We start from the raw sequence: 10,254 nt of genomic DNA, 5'->3' as shown, positions 1-10,254 counted from the left end.
TATGACCTGTCAACTGAACGACTGGTTGACCAGTCACTATGACGTGCACTGACCACCAGGGGGAAGACACTCAATGCAGGAGCTGCCCCCTGGTGGTCAGTGTGCTCCCACAGCCAACCTCCCACGGCTGGCCAACCTCCTGCGGCCCCTCCTGCTGGTTGGCCGGCCCCCATCAGCACTGGTCGAGACAGCCCAGATAGGCCCCAATTGCCAGCCAGGCCAAGGAACCCCACACATGCACAAATTCGTGCACCAGGTCTCTAGTGACTCAATAAAACATCATCTTCACACTGCATCATGCACCCATTACCCCAAGCAAGATCCTTTCCTAACCCCATTTTCCCCCATTAGCCCACCTCTACCAATGCCCATCCTCCTTTCCCTCTGGCTATCACCACACTGTTGTCTGTATTTGTTTTATATATAAATGTTTTTTTGGTAATCCCTTCACCTTCTTTCTTCTAGACCCCAACCTCACTCCCTTCTGATAGCTGTCAGTCTGTTTCATGTATACATGCCTCTGTTTCTATTTTGTTCTTGTTTATTATGCTCATTAGAACCCACACATAAGTGATATCATATGGTATTTGGCTTTATCTGACTGGCATATTTCACTTAACATAATAATCTCCAGGCCTACTCAGGCTGTAACAAAAGATAAAATTTCCTTCTTTTTTACAACTGTGTAGTATTTCATAGTGTAAATGTACCATGGAACACCACTCATCTACAGAGGAGTACTTGGTTTGTTTCCAGATCTTGGCTATTGTAAATAATGCAGTTCTGCATATAGGTGTGATATATTCTTTCAAATTAGTGTTTCAAGTTCTTTAGGATATAGTCCCAGAAGTGGGATTGCTGGGCCAAAAGGCAGTTCAATTTTTAATTTTTTGAGGAAATCCCATACTGTTTTTCACTGGCTGCTCCAGTCTGCATTCCCACCAACAGTGCACTAGGGCTCCCTTTTCTCCTTATTCTCATCAGCACTTGTTTGTTGATTTATTAATGATAGCCATTCTGACAGGTGTAAAGTGATATCTCGTTGTGGTTTTAATCTGAATTTCTCTGATGATTAGTGACACTGAGTATTTTTTGATATTATCTATTGCCTATTTATATATCCTCTTTGGAGAAGTGTCTATTCAGGTCTTTTGTTCATTTTTTTCCAGACACTTTAGAAACTTTATTGAAGGATAAAAGGATGTTGACTCCCAGACTCCCAATCCCATGGGGTGGACTGAAAATAAATAAGGGCTAAAAGGAAGAATGAAGATAGGGCAGGAGGGGGTGGAAGTGGGTGCCTTATGTTAGAGAATCTGGAGGGGCTGCAGAACCAATTGGAATAAAACACAGGGCATCCTGTCAGCCAAATAACTTGGCCACAGGATTGTTGCAGACCCAAGAGGAGCCTGAAGTAGGGGCTCGGCTGGTGTAGAAGGCACACTCATCATCCAGGCACACCTAATGGAAGCAGCGGATGGCAGTCAGACATGCTTTGAGACGCTGCCTCAGGGCCAGGGTTCGAGGAGCCAGACTGCTGGGGCCTGCCTGGCCTGCTGGGGGCCTCAGAGACTGGAGTGAGCAGATAGGGGGGCTGGTACAAAGTGGGCGTTGAGAAAAGATCACACTGGTGGTTGTTGGAGCCCACTGCCCGCAGCAGGACTGTGGACTAGACTCTGTACGCCTAGGTTCCAGAGAGCAGGCCTCTGATGCCTCAGGCTCTACCCCAGGGGAGGGCTCTGGAAGTCCAGTCTTCCCCTGGGAGCAGGCCTGAATTAATGCATGCTCTATGGGAGGGCAGGCCTCAGATACCTCAGGCTGTTTCTGGGTGGTAGGCTCTGGTATCTCAGGCTCCCTCCTATGGCAGGGCTCTGGGGGAAGGTCTGAGCTGCCTCAGGCTCTGCTCCAGGGCAGAGCTGTGATTCCCCACACTCCTCTAGAAAGCAGGGCTTTGGCAGTCCCGAGTGCTGTAACAGTTCAGGAAGGCGGAAAGCCCCAGAATTCTGCTCTGGGGCATTCAGGGTTCTAGGAATCTCTGCCAGCAGGGACTGAAGTTCAACCATATCCAGAGAGGAGCCTCCATTAAGGGGGGCACACTTGCTCCCTGCCAGCCCCTCTACCTCCTGTTGCAAAAGCTGCTTCAGGGTATGATGCGCTGCATCTTCAGCTCTTGGATGTTGGGGGTTCTACTAGGGTGGGGTCCATGAGGAGTTGCCACAGTGGTTTCCCAGATCCCTCCTGGTCAAATAACTGGACTGCAATCTGCTCCCAGGGCAGGGCAGGCTTTTTAGGACAAGACTGAGGAGAGAGGCCACTCAAACATTGGGCCTGCTGAACTTTGGGGGCTGATGGGATGGGGGTGTGAACTGGGTTTCGGGGCGAATGGCAAGATGCCTCACAATGAATATGAGGGCGGAGCTGAGGAGCCAGGGGAGGGAACACACTGAGCCGATCCAAAGGGGGATGGACAGGGAATGGATGGTAGCAGCACATGGCCAGGGGAGGGCATCAGGTGGCAGTCATGGCTGTCCTTGGTGTGGGTTAGCTCCCGGCATTCTCTTAACGGAACCACTAGGCCAGACCAGACCGAGAAGGCCCCTTCCTCCTTCATCTGAGTGAGTGACTACTTCATGTTCTCCTTCCGGGAAAGAGGAAGCAGGCTGGACTGGGTTTCCAGGTGCAATCCTGAGGCCTGGCTCACTACAGTCAGGCTGCTGCCACCTGTCTCTCTTTTTAGCTCCTGGAAGGTGGGGAGAGCAGAGGAGTGAAAGGAAGGTCCTGAAGGTGGAATCACAGCCTCTAGCTTCTGGGTGCACAAGGTCCAGCTGTGGGGTCCTGGTCTCTCCAGCCTCAAAAAGCAGGAAGCCCTGGCAGGGTCCAGTCAGTTTGTGGGGGGGAGGGGGGTTCTTGGACCCAAATATGTAGAGGTGCAGGTACCCTGGCCCCTCCAGATGGTGCCTCCCTGGCTCCCTTGAACCAGTACTCTCTGAAGCAGTCTGGGCTGATGCCCCAGGTGACAGCTCTTCTGCCCCTCACCTGACCGGATGGTAGCCAGGGCCTCAGGGTCAGCCACAAACTCTATGACCCCTGGAATCCCTTTCTGGGGAGGGGACCCAGGCCTCACATTTTGTTCCTTATGGCTAGGCCTGAGCTCCTCCAATGGATTATGAAGCAGAGTGCTCCCCACCAATCTCTCTGATTTATGTGTTTCATGTGTGGCTTCTGGCCTGGGGCCTGCTGAGTCAAAAAGAGGACGTTGAATACTGAATTTCTGCTCCAATTTCTTTGGATCTTGGTTCTCCTGGTCCAGGTCTCAGGGCTTGACTATGGGGAGAGGTGGGTGTCTCTTTGAGCAAACCAGAATCTTGCTAGGGGTGGGTGATATACCCCAGAGGAGAGGATCCATCTTGGTTTGGAAGGTGGTCATGATGGCTACAACTTCCCTGGAGCCCCTCAGTGTCACCCCCACTTATTCACTTTTCCCCTGACTTGGCTTATGGGGCAGCTCCTTCTCCCTTTTGTCCATTTTTTAACTGGATTGTTTGTCTTCATGGTGTTATATAAGTTCTATATATATTTTAGAAATTAACCCCTTATGAGATGTATCATTGGCAAATTTGTTCTCCCATTCAGTGGGTTCCCTTTTCATTTTGTTGATTGTTATTTATTTATTTATTTATTTATTTATTTTTTTGCTGTGCAAAGTTTTTTAATTTGATGTAGTCCCATTTGCTTATTTTTCCCCCCTTTGTTTCCCTTGCCTTAGGAGATGTATTGGTGAAAATACTACTATGTGAGGTGTCTGAGATTTTATTGTCTATGTTTTCTTCTAGGACATTTTATGGTTTCATGACTTGCATTAAAATCTTTTATCCATTTTGAGTATATTCTTGTATAAGCTGGTGGTCTAGTTTCTTTTTTTTAATTCTTTACTGTTGAAAGCATTGCATATATCTCCTTTTAACCTCATTGACCTCTCCCAGCCCACTCCCGCCCCCCAGCACAGGCTCTCACCCCCCTAATGTCTGTGCCTATTGGTTATGCTTATATGCATGCATACAAGTCCTTTGGTTGATCCCTTATCCCCCCTCGCACCTTCCCCTGCCTTCCCTCTGAAGTTTGACTGTCTGTTCAATGCTTCTATGTCCCTAGCTCTATTTTTAATCAGTTTATGTTGTTCATTAAATTCCAAAAATGAGTGAGATCATATAATATTTATCTTTCTCTGACTGGCTTATTTCACTTAGCATAATGCTTTCCAGGTCCATCTATGCTGTTGCAAATGATAAGTTCTTACTTTTTTTGCGGCAGCGTAGTATTCCATTGTATAGATGTACCACAGGTTTTTAATCCATTTTTCTGCTGATGGGCACTTAGGCTGTTTCCAAATCTTAGCTATTGTAAATTGTGCTGCTATGAACATAGGGGTGTATATATACTTCCTGATTGGTGTTTCTGATTTTGTGGGATATATTCCTAGAAGTAGGATTACTGGGTCAAATGGGAGTTCCATTTTTAACTTTTGGAGAAAACTCCATACTGTTCTCCACAGTGGCTGCACCAGTCTGCATTCCCACCAGCAGTGCATGAGTGTTCCTTTTTCTCTGCATCCTCGCCAGCACTTGTCCTTTGTTGATTTGTTGATGATAGCCATTCTGACAGGTGTGAGGTGGTACCTCATTGTCCTTTTGATTTGCATCTCTTGGATGATTAATGACTGAGTATTTTTCATATGTTTCTTGGTCTTTTGTAGGTCCTTTGCCCATTTCTTGATTGGATTGTTTATCTTCCTTTTGTTAAGTTGTATGAGTTCCCTATAAATTTTGGAGATTAAACACTTATCTGATGTAACATTGGCAAATATGTTTTCCATGCAGTGGGCTCTCTTGTTTTGTTGATGGTTTCAGAAGCTTTTTTATTTTGATGTAGTCCCATTTGCTTATTTTCTCCTTAGTTTCCATTGTCTTAAGAGATGTATCAGTAAAGATGTTGCTACGGCCCTAACCGGTTTGGCTCAGTGGATAGAGCGTCGGCCTGCAGACTGAAAGATATTGCTACAAGATATGTCTGATATTTTGCTGCCTATGTATTCTTCTAAGATTTTTATGGTTTCCTGTCTTAAAGACTTTTTTTTTACCCATTTTGAGTTTACTGTTGCGTATGATGTGAGTTGGTGGTCTAGTTTCATTTTTGTTGCATGTACCTGTCCAATTTTCCCAACACCATCTATTGAAGAGACTGTCTTTGCTCCATTGTATGCTCTTGCTTCCTTTGTCAAATATTAATTGATCATACAGGTGTTTGTTTATTTCTGGGCTCTCTGTTCTGTTCCATTGATCTATATGCCTATTCTTATGCCAGTATCATGCTGTTTTGATAGTATAGCTTGATATCAAGTATTGTGATTCCTCTAACTTTGTTCTTCTTTCTCAAGATTTCTGAGACTATTCTGAGTCTCTCTCTTTTTTTGGGGGGGGCAGTTCCATATAAATTTTTTTACTATTTGTTCTAGGTCTGTGAAATACACCGTTGGTATCTTGATAGGAATTGCACTGAATCTATAGATTGCTTTACATAGTATGGACAGTTTAAGGATGTTAAGTCTTCTAAAACGTGTCTTTTTATTTGACTTCCTAAAATTTAAATATTATATTCCTAGGTGTAGTTGTTTGGCATTTATATTGCTTGATATATTCTGACATTCCTGGATTAGAGTCTGACATTATTTTGGAAAAATTCTCAGTCATTTTTATGTCTTAAATTTCTTGATTTTCTTGATATTCCCAATACAGGTATGCTACACATTTTATAGTTGTTCTACAGTTCTTATATATTTTATTCTGTTGTTTTAGCAATTTTTCTCATTGATATTCAGTTTTGTAAGTTTCTATTGCCATATCCCCAGAGATTCTTCCCCCATCCATGTCCAGTCTAGTAATTAAAAGACATTCTTCATTTCTGTTACAGTGATTTTGATCTCTAGCATTTATTTATGATTCATTCTTAGAATTTTCATCTCTCTGTTTATGTAATCCGTTTACTCCTGCATGCTGTCTACTCTTTTTCATTAAAATCCTTGGTGCATTATTTATACATTTTTAAAATTCCTGTCTGATAATTCCAACATTCCTTGCATATATGCCTTGGGGTCTGATGCTTTTTCAGTGTCTTCAAGCTGAGTTGTGTTTTTTTGTGTGTGTTTTAATTTTGTTTTTTGCCTTTAGCATGCTTTTTAATTTTTTGTTGAAAGATGGACATATGATGAAAGAACTGTTATAAAGAGTCATTTAGTAATGTAGTAGTAATGTGAGGTGCTAACAGAAGAATTCTATAGTCCTGTGATTAAGAATTTCTTTTGTTGATCTTGTGCCCCTAAACTGTGAACTTCAAAAATGCTTCTTGGTTTATTTTCCCTCTTATATGGGACTGGATGTCTTAAGGGGACTGAAGTAGAGTATTTATCTTTCCTCAAAAGAAAGTCTAGAGGGAACTGGAATTGAGTATTTCTTTTCCCCTTGTTAGGTTAGCTTCTAATAAATCCATAGCAAGTTAGATTTTAGTAAAATAGTTATGTGTTTTTGTTTGTTTGTTTTCTGATCGCAGGCCATCTTTAGAAGAACAGAATGTTCTTGTATATTTCAAAATGGTTGTTTCTCTACCCTCACTGCCAAAGTCATATGAGGGATATTTCTCCAATATTAACCATGAAGACTTGGTAGAGCTCCTAGTGGTAAAACTCATGTAAGCATGGAGTCCCTCACATAAGACTGGGTTCCCTTGGAGCTTTAATATCTCAGAGTTGTCTACATTGAGCCCACACGGATTTATCAATTCAGTTCAGGTTTTCATATCCCAGTACTTGTTCCTGTGGAGCTTTCTGCTTGTGGCTTTCTGCTCTCATAAATTGTGATTCTCTTTATCCACCTTTCTGTCTCTCCAATTTTTGGAGAAGCAATTTGCCCTGTAACCTTACTTCTCTTATAGATATAAAAATAGTTGTCCGTTTGTTTAGCTTTTTAGTTGTTAGATTGGAGTGCCAAGTTATAAGCTCCTGACATGCTGGACTGGAAATTCATCTCTGACAATCTTCAAGAGGGAAAGTTTACCATATGATCAGAAATAAAGATTGTGTATTGAATATAAACATTTCAAATAGCAACAGACCAGAATATTGTTTCTTGGAACCTGAAAGAAACTTGCAAGTAAGCATTTGTTTAGGTGTATATCCCAATTTAGAGTAGCTATAATATACCTTGGTTATAGCCTTTTATAGGACATAAGCATAATAATAATAATAATAATAATAATTCTCTTCATATCTATAAAACTCATATTTACAACTTTATATCTGTTGATTACTATATAAAAATAGAAATATTGTGTGTGTGTTTTGCCCAAGCCAAGAAAATAATGACAATGTGAATTAAACAGTTAGTAAATTGATCATTTTTTGGATTAAAAAAAATATAAAACAGAACCAAAAATGTAACTTTTACAAAAGAATAAAGAGAAATTGGAAGCAAGTCCTTATATTCTGGAAAAAATATTTTTATGGAGCCCTGGAACAAAAATTTTTATTTATCCCTCAGGACAGAAAAAAAAATTAAATTAACTCCCCTTATGGCCTCTCCTGAGTTCTCACATCTCACCCAATAAGTGGAAAAAATAAATCTCAGTCAGTCCAAAAAACTGCTTGAGTCTTTTCTAACTTTCATTTAAGCTGGTATCAAAAGGAAACAATAAGCAATAGATAATATTATTTTTTAAAATTAAAATTCATTGGAGTATCTTTGTATTTTTTAAAAAGGTTTTAATAGTAAAAAAATAAAGGTAATTTAAAAATATGTTTTTAATTAAAAAGAGGGAAGTAAATATAGTTTGATCAAATAGACTGATGCAAGAAAAAAAAAACATAGTGATAAATAATTTTTTTCCCAAAGAATGCATAATAAAAAGGAATTCAGAATAGTGATTACCCTGGTTTCAGGAGGAGAGCAATTATCAGGAATTGGAGGGGAGAACAGAAGGTCTTTTAACTGTATTTTCGGTATTTTTTTTCTAAGGTAATCAGTGGCAGTACATTTAATAATTCTTTATACTTTTTGAATATCTTAAATAATTCATAATACATCTTTTAAATTATGCCTAAAGCAGTGGTATCAGAAATTACTTGAATTGTCTAACCACTATACTATACACCTGAAACTAATACAAAATAATATTGAATGTAAACTTTAAAATAATAATAATAACAATAATAATAATAAGAAGAAGAAGAAGAAGAAGAAATGACTCAAAAGATTATCTCTCTTTATCCCTTCTTACTCTAGTCAACATCATATTAAAACCACACTGCAAAAGCCAATGAGATTCTTACACATTTTTGTGAAAATCAGACACAGCATATTTTGTCATATTAGTGGCCATCAATTCATATGTACAGTGCAGCTTATAAAAAATTAAATGGATGTTCTCTACTCTTAAGCCTTATTGTTCTTTTTCCTAACTGTTTCAAAGCCTTGTTTTTTATGACAATTGCTCTTTTGAGGTAAGAACATGATAAAATACAAAGGTTTTATGAAAAAGCTATATAAAGATATGAGTTTTAATTTAAAATATTTTAGAATTATGGAAGGGATCATTATTTGCTAGTATGTCTCAGACTAGGAATGCCTGCCAAAAACATGTTTTTTCATTTGAAGTAAGCTTCATAACTCTAGCTAAGAGATTCCTTTTACCCCCTTATATAGGCAAACCAATATAATTATTTCCTTATACTTTAATCAATTTGTAGACTGTTAATTGGAGAATCCAGGGTGGAGAGGGGGAATGGGGAAAAATCTGTAATACTTTTAATAATAAAGATAAATGAAAATAATAATAAATAATTGATATGTCAATTTTTAGGCCATGTGCATTGATGAGCAGAAAGAATATCTTCATAGGAAAACAGGAGAAACAATCAGATGTCAAAGAGAAATTGAGATAAAAGATAAGGTGGCTCTAGAGAGGGATAATAGCTAGATTTGTCCTTTGTAAATATCCATATCATGCAAAGGCCATTTTAAAATAACTATTATTCTGAGTAACATTGCATGCAAGTTAAGGGTTTTTCACAAGGAATTTATATGATTAGGTCTAGAGTTTTAAAAGATCATCCTAGATAGTCTAAGGAGAAAAGTGTATAAGGGGGTTGAGACATATAGAGAGGCCAATGATGAGTCTATTGTAATTATCCAAATAAGAATTTTTGGTTGCTTGGACCAGAGTGGAGGTGGTAAGAAGTGGACAGATTGTACATATAATTTGAAGGTAGAGCCAAAAAGAGTTCCTAATGAATTTCATGCAATATATAAATGAAAAGGAGTTGTCAACGATACTTCTGTAATTTTAGATGAGCAACAAAAGGAATTAGTTATGACTGTCAAAGATGTGCTGCCTTAAGGTGAGGAACAGACTCTCATACATTACTAGAGAGAGGATAAATTGAGACATCAGTGAAAACCAACTTGGAAAGTTATAATTGCATTTAACCTTATACCCAACAATGTCCTTCAAATAATTTATTCTATATAGCTATACATGTATGAAATGCCTAATATAAAAAGTTATGTGTAGCACTCATCAAGAGAGTACTGGTTAAATAAATTATCATATATCTGCATAATGGAATATTGTACAACCATAAAATATAATAAGGGGACTACTTTATATGTGGATCTGGCAAGATCTTCAAATATATTAAGTAGAAAAACTGGGTACAGAATACTGTGATTAGTATATTGCCACTTGTTTAAAAAATATGAGGAATGAGGTTAACATATGGAAGCATGAACTTGCTTTTATTTGCAGTAAATATTACTGGAATGACATAAAACAAATGATAATAATATTTGTATCATGTGTGAAGGGAGGGTAACTGTATCCGAGAATAGAAGCAGAAAATTATCATTATATCACTTTTCACTTTTGAATTTTGAAACATGTGAATGTGCTATTTATATAAAAAATAAAATTAGCTATGTGAGTACCATAGCTACATAGGTAGTAAATTCATAGCAACTTGGAAAATGTGAAAGAAAAAAACAAAACTAAAAACCTAGAATGATGCTCTTGAATTAAGAAAACAATTATCTACACTAATAAAAGAGAAACATGGTAATTGGTGTACGACCACTACCCTTCCCATTGGCTAATCAGGGAGATATGCAAATTAACTGTCAGCCAAGTGGCGGCCGGGCAGCCAGGCAGCTG

At 39.1% G+C, this 10,254-nt stretch overlaps 1 pseudogene; it reads right to left on the bottom strand.

The window, feature by feature from the left end:
* Window positions 1–1,283: 1,283 nt before the first annotated feature.
* LOC102253468 lies at window positions 1,284–3,427 on the bottom strand (annotated as a pseudogene).
* Between the last annotated feature and the right edge of the window lie 6,827 nt (window positions 3,428–10,254).

This window comes from Myotis brandtii, unplaced genomic scaffold, assembly GCF_000412655.1.
Source record: "Myotis brandtii unplaced genomic scaffold, ASM41265v1 scaffold779, whole genome shotgun sequence".
In the NCBI taxonomy this organism is placed as follows: domain Eukaryota; kingdom Metazoa; phylum Chordata; class Mammalia; order Chiroptera; family Vespertilionidae; genus Myotis; species Myotis brandtii.
This window is presented reverse-complemented; position numbering and strand designations above follow the sequence as displayed.